Here is an 11,570-nt window from a genome sequence, read left to right on the forward strand (position 1 = left end):
GGGGTTTAGGAGTTAGGCAAGAAGGAAGACCAAAGCAAGTACACCAGCCTTTTACACTGTGACCTTCCAAGTTTCATTCCTGGAGTTTTTTTTTTTATTATTATTATTTGGGATTTTTACATAATCGTGTTAACCTACAAGTTAAGTTTCAAATTGTTGGTTCTAATCTGAATGTCCTTTCCTTCCTTCATCCCTTTTTACTCCCCTGTCTTCCTCTTCCACTTTCAGCACGGAATAGGACTTCTGCTTCTGTATTAGATAAAGTGGTGAAAGAGAAGATTCTGACTCTGATCCCCCTTACCACAAATTAGCAGAAATTTGGTGGTTTAAACAACACAAATTAGCCTCTACTTCTGTAAGATCAAAGGCTGTTTTGCTTCCTCACTAGGCTGAGGTCATGTTATCAGTGGGACTACATCCCTTTCCAGAGGTTCTAGAGAAATATCTGCTTTCTTACCTTTTCTGGCTTCTAGCTATGCAGCATTCTTTGGCTAATGATCCTGTTTCTTCATTTTCAAAGTCTGGATTACATTTCTGTGTCTTACTTCATGGCTCCTTCATCTGCCTCCCTCTTCTGCTTAATGCTTACACAAGTCCAAATAATCTTGGATAACTTTTTTCCCTGTTCAGGGTCAGCAGTTTGACAACCAATTCCCCTTAGCCACATCAGATAAAATATTCACAGGTTTTGTAAACTAGGATAAAGTATCATTGGGGGACCAATTTAATAGCTCTAGGTTCTTAATAAATGCTCTCTATTAGGTTAAGAAAGCTCTCTTGTACTACTAGTTTTCTGGGAATTTTTATCATAAATTGTTTGACCATTGTAAATACTTACACCGAGTCTTTTGCGATGATGCTGAGGTTCTTAGTCTGTTAGCAGTGTGAATTACATTGATATTCCAGTGTGGAGACCCATGTGCAATACGGGGTGAGTCACCACTTGGTCATGATTGTTTCATTTTGTGTATTGCTAGACTTGGTTAGCCAGTGTATTTTGTGGAACATGTTCATGTCTGTGTTCAAGATTAGTGTGAGATTTCAGTTTTGTTTTATTGTGTTTATTAGAGTAGTGCTTGGATTATACAATGAGTTCTACTGTTCCTTTACATTTTCTAAAAGACTTTCGTAGGCTTAGTATTATTTATTCCTTAATTATTCAGTAAGATTTTTGAGGCACTCCAGTTGGTTTTATCTTTGCAGTTTCATTGGTATGTACTCTGCTTTTAGTGGTTCTTCTTTTTCTAGTTTCTATTTTGTGGTACTGGGGATTGGATCCAGGGGTACTCTACAACTAAGCTACTTGCCCCGCTCTTACCATCTTTTATTTTGAGACAAAGTCTCATTTAGTTGCCAGGGGTACCCTCAAACTTCTGATCCTCCTGCCCTGACCTCCAAGTAGTCTAGTTCCTTAAGGTGGAAGTTAGATAATTGGTTAGCTATATTTTGTTTGTTTGTTTATTGGTAAAGGGCCAAATAGTAAATGTTTGAAACCCTGCAGATTAAATAGTCTGTCAGAATGATTCAACTCTGCTATTGTAACAAAAAAGTACACAACAAAGAAGCATGGTTGTTCTCTAGTAAAACCTATTTACAAAAACTAGCATCAGCTGCACTTTGCCAGCCCCTAATATAAGTGAAGGGCATAAGGCCTTCTCTTCTGACAAGTGTGTAAGCTAACTGCCACACATTGATTTAGCTGTGTCCCACAAATTGTGATTTTATCTTCCTTTAAAAATGATTTAGAAATACTTAATTTAAAATGAAATTTAAATGATTTAGAAATACTTAATTTCCAAGTAATTGAAAACTTCGAAGAATATACTTTGTATGGTTTCTGTTCTCTTAAATTAACAAGTGTCATATAAATGTGAAACAGGTATAGTGGTTTGGAAATATCAGGTGTTTTGTGTCCTTTTTTATTATCTTCACTGGGAGAAGAGTGGTGAAGTTTTCAACTAGGAATTTATTTCTCCTGGTTTCATCAGGTTTTGCCACATGTATGTAAAGATTCTGGGGGCTGGAGATGTAGCTCAGTGGCACAGTGCCTCCTGGCAAGCAGAATGTCCTGAGTTCAATTTTTAGTACCAAAAATAAGATTATATTAACTATACACATTTAAAATTACTTTTTTTTTTTTGGTCTTTTTCTTTTTTATCAGTACTGGGGATCGAACTCATGACCACACACTTGCAAGGCAGGCGCTTATGCTGCTGAGCTAAATCCCCAGCCTCTTAAAATTATGTCTTTAGAGGATTGACACTTTCAGTGTGCTTTATTCCTGACAATACTGTTTCTTCTAAAGTCTGTGCTTTGCCCAGCATTAAAAAAACCACATAGATTCCCTTTGATTGGTACTTCAATATATGCACTTGTCCATCTTTTTGCTTCTATCGTATATATGTCTTTATATTGAAGTAGGATTCTTGTAAGTAGCATATAATTAGGTTTTGCATTATTTAGACTAAGGGTTATTAGCAAACTAGGTGCCATGGATTAAATCTAGCTCAGGATGTATTTTTATTTATAGTCATTCACACACATACATACATACACCCCAGAGATTATTTTAGGCCAGAAAAACCTAAAATACTTACTGTGTGATATTTTATAGAAAGACATTGCCAGCTAGAGCAATTAAAAACAAGTAGAAATTTTAATATTCACTATTTACAGCTGTCTTTTCTTATAGACCCATGTTTTGGCTCACATGTTAAGCCTTTTAAGACAGTAAAACCTAACAAAATAGAACAAAGCCAATCAAAACAAAACAGTAAAAGTGATACAGAGGTTTAACACAGGATAATAGGAAATCAACAATGACTACCATAATATATCTTGTTATCTTCACAATAGTTGTTTGTACCATCAGACATAATAAAATCAAATAAAACAAAACAGAATAAAACCAATAAAAACATAGATCATTGAATAAAACAATACAGTGGGACAAACTAATTTATTTTGAGAACGATACTGGATTTCAAAAACAAGACAGGGACTTCGGAGAACATAGTGGACAGATAGCAGCAGCTACGGAGGCACTCTGAAAGACCCAGCTTAGAATTCAGGAATGGTGCGGAGTAAGGAATCATAAGCAAGAGGAGATATGCCTTGCTGACCCAAGAAAGAACTGGGCTGAGAGAAACCAACTGGGAATGCAATCCTGGTGCTATAACAAGAACAGAAAAGGCTCAGTGTGGAAGCTGGAGCTCGTGCCATTGGAAGCCGCGATTTGGATTTCCCGCCACTGCCGCTGCATCTACATCGGCTCAGCAGGGAGAGAGACTTGCGCGAAAGCTCTGAGAACAGGAATCGGTGAACAGAGTTGAAAGGATGGGCGGGGAGCTGTGCATTGACCTGCGGTGAGTGAGAGAAACTGGGACTCTTCCACGGTCTAGGAGACTCCAACAGAGGACATTCTGGGATCGGGCAGACTTGCAGGAACAGGGCGCTGCAATGACTTCAGTCACGTATCCCCCTCTCAAGTGGGGTTGGTGAGCAGTGCCTAACCTACGTGACGCTGCTGGCTGAGACCCAGTAGGCTAGCAGAACCCAGGTTCCAGTACCTGAAGGTAGATTGACCTGGGAGGCGGGCCCCGCATAGGCTGCCTGGTGTGCAATTTCCTGGTACGCTGCGGTGGGCGGGAATACCTAGCAAGCGCAATTCAATCAGACTGTGGCTGACAGGGAAGGAAGCTGGGCATCCTATATATGCTTGCATATATAAGGAACAAAGGATATGGGAAGAGGCAGCAACAAGAAAGGGTCCTCAACCCCCAGTCCTGAGAAACAGACAATAGCAGACACCACACCAATAGACATAAAGCGCTATCTCCAGAGCCTCATAGATAAGTTCAGAAATGAAGTTATTAACGACCTGAAGCTAGACATAAGCAGAAGAGTTAGAGAAATGCTAAGCACCACCCAAGAAAAAACAGATGGTGGAATGGAAGAACAGAAAAAGAGGGGAGAATTATTTGATGGAGAAAATAGAGAAAGCATAGAATACGTGAAGCAGATTCAAAGAGATTACCAGGAAACTAAAAACTCTTATCGAAAACTGGCGTAACAGCTTGAAAGAAACTAAGGACAGATTATCTGAACTGGAGGGCAGATTTGTAATATGGGAGCATGAAATGAAAAACTTCTTAAAAATAACAAAGAAACAAGCAATAAAATAAAGACTAGAAGATGATAAGAGGATCTATAACTTAAGAATTAAAAGCATAGAAGAAGTAGGGACACAAACAAATGAACTACAAAAGCTACTCACAGAAATAATCCAGGAGAATTTTCCTAATTTAGCAAAAGGTAAAGATACTCAGTTGTATGAAGCATACAGAACCCCAGCCACCTACAACCCAAACAGAGCAACACCCAGGCATATAATAATTAAAATTCCAGAAATCCAATACAAGAACAGAATATTAAAAGCCATCAGAGACAAGAAACAGATCACTTACAAGGGAACACCCATCAGAATTACAGCAGACTTCTCGGCACAAACCATCAAATCATGAAGATCGTGGGGGGAAATAATTCAAGCTTTGAAAGATAATAACCTCCAGCCAAGATTGATATATCCTGCACAACTATCCCTGGAAATTGATGGAAAAACAAGGTGCTTCTAGGATAAAGAGGAACTAGGGGAATATGCAACCACCAATTCAACTCTACAGAGAATATTGCAGGATATTCTAAAAAAGAAAAATACGAAGAATCCAGAAATAGTGGCAGAGAGGCCACAATGAATGGAGCAGAAAACAAAATGAAGAAGACAAACTGACAACTAATGACAGAAAAAGAGCTCAACAGAAATGAGGCAGAGAAGGTTGGATGATAGGAACAGCTATTTTGCAGAAAATGATGTCTTAATAGGTAATACTGATTTAGTATCATCTTGTTTTGAAGTCTCATCAGGCTTTTGTTCTGTCACCATTGGTCTGAACAGGTTGTATCTTATTGGATTTTATTATATATGATAGTATAAGCAAAAACTTTTATAGACAAGGAGATTATACAGAAACCATTGTTCATTTTGTTAGTTGATTCTAAATATCCTGTAATACTGTCATTCTCTTAAATGGTTTTACATTGTTTTGATATATTTGATGCTACAGTATACGAAGTTATACTCAAAGATTTCAAGGAAAGAGACAATATGGTAACTACTTTTATGTCGGGATTATCTTGTGAAACACTATTTTGCTTAAATGGTTATGTTTCGATCTGCGCTGTTTTGCTGTTATGCCCTCTTTTATCTCAATCTCCATTTTATTATTTACTTTTCTATTTTTATCCTTTTAACTAAGGGAAAAATAAATTTAAAAATAGCAGGATATATTATAGTAACCCACTTTGACTTTCCATTATCTTGATTTAAAGCCCTGTATTGCTCTCACCATCTTGTTTTGACTGATGTTCCTCTATTCTGTTTTGCTTGATAGTACCAGATTCAAAAGTTTAGGCAAAGCTATGAAGATAGTGGGATTCATTATGATGTCCATTCTTGTTGACTATTATCTACTTTTGAAGACCTGTGATGTTTCCAATGTTTTGGTTTTGTTGGTTCTGTTTTTTACTGTTTTGTACAATTTTATTATAACTGATGATATCGGCAATTCTGTTAGAGATAGCGGGAGGCATTATGGTAACCATTGTTGATCACCTTGTATTATGCTTTTACATTATCTATTATGTCCACCCTTTTGATTTGACTGACTCTGTTCTGTTATGTCACATTTGGTTTTACTCTCTTCCAAAAAAAGTAATAAGAACTGTGGGAGCAACAACCCAAAATGTGTAATTGTCATTGTACAAAAGAGAGGAAAAGAAAGTGCTCTAAACGATATAACTGCATGTATATTTAAGTGTATAAGATAGATAATGATGTCCACTTCATAAGCTTTAATTTTGTAACTTGAACAATTATTTCTAAGATGACAATATGTAATCCATTAACTAGTGATTTCCTACTGTTTATTAAATCTGTATAACTTGTAACCTTTCTCTGCTTTTTTTTCTTTTTCTCCTTAAATAAAATTTAAAAAAAAACAATACAGAAGGAAATCCGCCATATTTGCTATATTGCATAGTGTCATCCTCCCAATAGATGCTCAGACTACTGACCCTGTCCCTGCAAAGTTAATCGAACTATAAGACATTCAGTTATTTTTTACTGCAGTTGCTGACCCGTCCTCCAAACCAGCCAGCTGCTTATGAGGGGTGGGGGCACTTTTGTATTTTTAGCCCACACACGCCAGTCTGCTCACTGGAAGGCTGAACTGGCTTCTCTTCCTAGGTCCTGCATGGATTGCGTGGCTTATGGGAAGGGTGAATTGGCTTCTTGTACTCCTCGCAGACCCAGCATAGCTTCTGCCCCTCATTTGTTATTTGTCTTTTTGTTTGTTTTTAACTTTTCTTAGAAAATAGGTTTGCTGACGGTGGATTCCCTACATTTTTTTCTGAGAAAGTCTATATCATTATATATGAAAGATCCTTTTGTTGAGTATCTGTTCAGGGTTGATCATTTCTTTCGCATCAGTTTAAAGTTGTCACTCCACTGTCTTCATAATTTGTGTTGATTCTTTGAAAAAAATCTGCATGTATATAACACTTCTTTTGTTTCTGTGTTCGTGGCTTTCTTTGCCTTTGATTTTCAGCAAATACATGTGTGTCACCCACACAGACACATGCTGCCACCTCAATCCCACCATATATAGCCTTAGTATTCTACTTGTAGCTCAGTGCCTGTTGCTAGTTTTGAAAAATAATGTTACACTTTCTCCAACCATTTTCTGCTTTGTTTTGTTTTGTTTTGATCTTTTTGACACACGGTTTCACTGTGCAATTGGGCTGGTCTTGAACTCACTTTGTGCCTAGGCTGGCTTTGAACTTGCAGTGATTGTCCTGCCTCAGCCTCTTGAGTACTGGAATTACAAGTATGCACCAGCATGCCTGGCCTGTCCTCTCTACTAAGATTGCATTGTACACATTAGAATGTTTGAGACAGTCCCAAAACTCTTGGCTGTTCTGCTCATTTCCTCTCGTGCTTTTTCTCTTGGTTAACTGGTCTGTTGTCTTCAAGTTCAGTTTTTTTTTTTCTCCTTAAGTTCACTTATCCTTTACTTGACTGTGTCAGTTCTACCCAGGACTAGGTCAGAAATATCCTTTATTTTATTTTATTTTTTTTTTCTATTTCCAGTTAGTTCCATCTCACTGGTAAAGTAACCCCTCAGATTTTGTATGTTACTTACTTTTTGAACTTTTGGGTATTTAGCATATTAGTCATAGTTACATTAAATTTTTTATTAAATATTGGCAACAGCTGTGTTATACCTGATTCTAGTTTTGTTAGTTTGGTTTGGTTGTTTTGTTTTTTGACACAGGGTCTCACTGTGCAGTCCAGACAGACCTTGAAACCACTACAGAGCCCAGGCTGGTGCCAAACTCACAGCGAACCTCCTGTCTCAACCTCCCAGAATGCTAGGATTACGGGCATGCACCATCTCTTCAGGCTCTGAATCTAGCTCTGATTGCTGTGTCTTGTGGGAGTGTGAATTCTCTTTGTTTCATTCACGTGTTTTGTGAGGCCAGACAACTCGTAGTGGGACAGTAGTGACATGAACTATTTTTATGTCTGGAAAGAAAAAGAGAGTTTGCCCATCTTGGAGGGCTTGGGTTACTGAGTGAATCATGAGGATTATTGTCAGTGTACTAGTCTTTCAAACACCTGCAGAACGGGCTTGTTAGTAATGTAACAGGAAGTTTCCAGAGAAATCTGCTTGATTCTAACCTTGCTGGCTTCCTTGTGTGCTGTGCCTTCCCTAGGGTCTGTTGGCAAGCTCTTGTTTCTCCCCTATGTCTCTCATTAGTATTCTTAGTAATTGTTCATAGTTGCTTATTTGGAGCTGTTTTTCCAGAATGACAGGGAATTTGTTCTGATCAAGGCTCAGGCTTAAACATGTACTATCTCTCTCTTGGTCTCAGGGTGAGATCTCTCCCTTTATTTGTGAGGAACACCGCCCGCCCGAATCACCCAGCTCCTTGAGGCCCGCAATGTCGCCCTTCCCTTCTAAATGATAGGACTCATTCCACACACATAGATAGACTCCCAGATCTGTACCACAGTGGAGACTTAGGACTCTGCACCTGTGAACCTCTGATGAGCTGTGTGGGAAAAGATCATACCAGTTTTTCTCTGGTTACTGTATCCTTCAGAAGCTGACCACTAACCACCGGCTTTCAATCTGGCCTTCAGATTCTCACTAATTTTAGATGAAATGGTAAAAAAGATTTTTACCATTGTCCTGTTGCCTCTGTGCCAGGCAAGGCTATATTTTTGTCTCTTCTTGATGCATTGTCTCCTTAAATTTTTGGATCATTTTCCTGTGATCTTAGGTCTCTGATAGGTTTCAAAAAATTCATTAATTTGACATTAGTCCTCTTTTCCAGAAGAGTTAGGAGCAACATTCTTTGTAGTCCTCTATACCCTGAGGCAAAAGATAGAACCAGTGCACCTATTTTTAAAGTAAGGTAAGTCAAGTGAATGAAAACTAGGAAGATAGTAATCCCAGCATTTGGGAGGCAGAGGCAGGAGAATCCTTGTGAGTTTGAGACCAATGTAGGCTACAAAGTGAGCTTAAGGCCAGCCTGAAGTGCAGAGCGAGACCCTATTTCTAAAAAATAAAAAAAAGAAAACTAGAAAGATGTACAAATTTAAGGGCAAGGAGGAAAAGGCAGATTGTATGGAAGGATTGCAGATGCTGAGAAAAAGAAGTAGTTAAAACAAAATAGGAATATCATAGAGGCAAAAAAATTCGGTAGTTTAGGAGGATATTGAAACACATTATATAAAAGAACTTTCCTAAGATATATTTGTAAGTCAGTTTCAGAATTTATATGCCATCTGTTGCCTGAAAGCATGGAATCCTAAGTCCTTTTTTTGTAATGGAAGTCCTTTGTCACAGTAAGTCCCCAGACCAGTGATGGCAAACCTGTTAGAGCTCTCAGTGACAACAGCCAGTCTGCTGCAGCACGGTGCCATAGGTTCTCCACAGTGGCCTGGACTGATCCCCGCATTAGTCCTTTCATTCTCCTTTGCTCACAGAAACTTGTGAGAAGCTTTAAGAGCCGATCTCTAAGCCAGAGATTCTTTTAAATTTCTTACTTGAGGCTTATTTGAATTTTGTATTCTAGTCTAAAATAACAATGCTTATTTTAATAGTAAAATGCCTGCTACCTCATCACTTAAAGTTGGTATTTTAAAATGGCACACCCTGTCTGTCCCCTGCATCTGCTTTAACATAAAGCTAACATGTCCCTGCTATGGGACATGTGAAATGGCAGGGGGCTGTTGTTTGCTTCCTTAAACAGATAAGAAAGCAGTCCTTTAGTCAGGGCTGATGGGATCTGCTAGAACCTATACAACTTAGTGTCAAGACTTAGGATCTAAACCCAAATTTTCTAATACCCAGTTTAGAACTCTTTTTGGTATATCATATAAAATCTATATCCAGATTTTATTTTACATTATAACTTAAGCATCATTGTGTAAGACATCACATTAAATTTATATCCATCTTAATTTCTGTTAAAGCATAACTAATGTAAGCATCAACAGATTAAGTTTAGGACATGCTTTACAAAACTCTACTTTAGGGCCTCAGTTCACATTAGTACATTGAAAGAATCCCACGGAGGCTTCCATTAAAGAAATTCATTTTCTTAGCCTGGTGTTTTCATATCTGAGAACCATTTACTTTAATCTTTCATGATACTGTCTTGTAATTGTGATAGAAAGTTGAGAGGTACTGACCTCTGGGGATATTAGTTCACCTTTGGAAAACTAGCTTGTAGATACAGCATTTATGTGGGCAGTTTTACTTATGGGCTGTCTGTCATCAGGTAGTAGAGAAGAGAAAACAAAAATGAGATTGGTCAGCTGTGGCAGAAATTCTTAAAAATGTACATACATTCTCTATGTTCTCTGTATTGTTAGACTCCACCAAATATATAAAGATCCATATTGACCTGAGTCGTCGTTCCTATTTTCCTGTCGGCCCCAAAGCACCCTTGATGTGCCTTCACTGTTCAGCAGAATGTTGGAGCATTTTAACCCATTTCCAAAGAAATCTTCAGTGGTAAAGTGGTACATGGGTTATATGTTGTCCAAATCAGCTTGCGTTAGAAACAAATGTTCTGGTTTTCTGAATTGATAGGCCATGTAAGGATAAAAACAGTAATGGAATGCTAACCCTAGTAGAATTATACTACTATTTGAATTATCAAGAAATAATACATAACATTTGTAGCGGGTCCTTTTTCATGTACTTTACCTATATTAACTCATACCTTTTGAGGTAGATAACGTGCTCATTTCTTTCTTACAATCAGGAAAGGTAAAACACTTAGACCAAGAAGCTGCCACTGAAGATACTATCAACTGCTGTGCTGTACATGCACCTGTTGTAAATTATTAATTGTAAATAACTTTTTCATATTTTAAAAACTTAGTCTTTTTGTGTTCTACTACTAGCATTCATTGAACAGTAAGTACCTGCCTTGTATTAGTACCTGTGCTAGGAACTGAGGTATGAAAAGTTTGATAGGGCTTTTGGCCATGTAGAACTAAAAAAAAAATTTACTAGTTTATACCTGGAAGCCTGCTAAAGATAGTTTTTAAAATTATTTTTCATCAATGTCAGGCTTTTTGTAGTAATTTTTAATCATACTAAACATAGCACAATATGATGCAAGTTTAATGCAGTACTCAGAAATAAGAAAGGTTCACTACACATTTATAAGGTCTGTTGTAATATTTTAAGAAAAAACATACAGCACAACACAGAATTTAATATCCTATTGTGAAGTGTAGCTCAGTACTGTTTAGCACATTGATATCATACTGCAGCAAATCTCCAGCATGGTTTTTATCTTTGAGAACTCAAACTCTGATCCATTAAACAACTGTTCCATTTTCCCTTCCCCCAAGTCCTTGGAAGACACCATTTTAGGTCTTGTTTGTATTAATTTGCTTACTTTAAATACCTCATATGAGTGGAATTATGCTCTTTGGTCTTTTTGTGGCCGACTTACTTCACCTAGCATAGCGTCCCAGGGTTCATCCCTATGACAGCATGTCAGGATTTCCTTCCTTCCTAAGGCTGATGGTACTCCATTTGTGTATGTATGCATGTCACGTTCCATATTCATCCATTGATTACAGACATTAGAAATGCTGCCACCTCTTGGCTGCTTTGAGCACGGGCACAAATCCAAGATTTTAATACTTTAGATATGGAGTGAAAAGGAGACTTGTTTTATCATATGATAAATTCTATTTATAATTTTCAAGGACCCTTCATTCTCTTTTCTGAAGCAGCAGTATTATTTTACATACCCAAAACAATTCCAAAGCTCACCAGCTTCTTGCTTTTCTTTTCTTTTTTTTTTTCTTTTTTTGTTTGTTTGTTTATGGAATCAAACTCAGGACCTCGTGCTTGCCAGGCAGGTGCTTCTGCCTCTGAACTATATTCCGCCCCCCAGCTTCTTCACATGTTCAGCTC

At 37.7% G+C, this 11,570-nt stretch overlaps 2 protein-coding genes across 7 annotated transcripts in view; one reads left to right on the forward strand and one right to left on the reverse strand.

The window, feature by feature from the left end:
* Window positions 1–11,570, forward strand: part of Creb1 (cAMP responsive element binding protein 1) — a 64,745-nt gene that overhangs the window by 44,889 nt on the left and 8,286 nt on the right. The window lies entirely within an intron of this gene.
* The window catches only part of Mettl21a (methyltransferase 21A, HSPA lysine), a 50,728-nt gene that overhangs the window by 18,544 nt on the left and 20,614 nt on the right, over window positions 1–11,570 (reverse strand). The window lies entirely within an intron of this gene.

The sequence above is a fragment of the Cavia porcellus genome, unplaced genomic scaffold (genome assembly GCF_034190915.1).
Source record: "Cavia porcellus strain 051 isolate PalLab524CR breed Dunkin Hartley unplaced genomic scaffold, mCavPor4.1 scaffold_26, whole genome shotgun sequence".
In the NCBI taxonomy this organism is placed as follows: domain Eukaryota; kingdom Metazoa; phylum Chordata; class Mammalia; order Rodentia; family Caviidae; genus Cavia; species Cavia porcellus.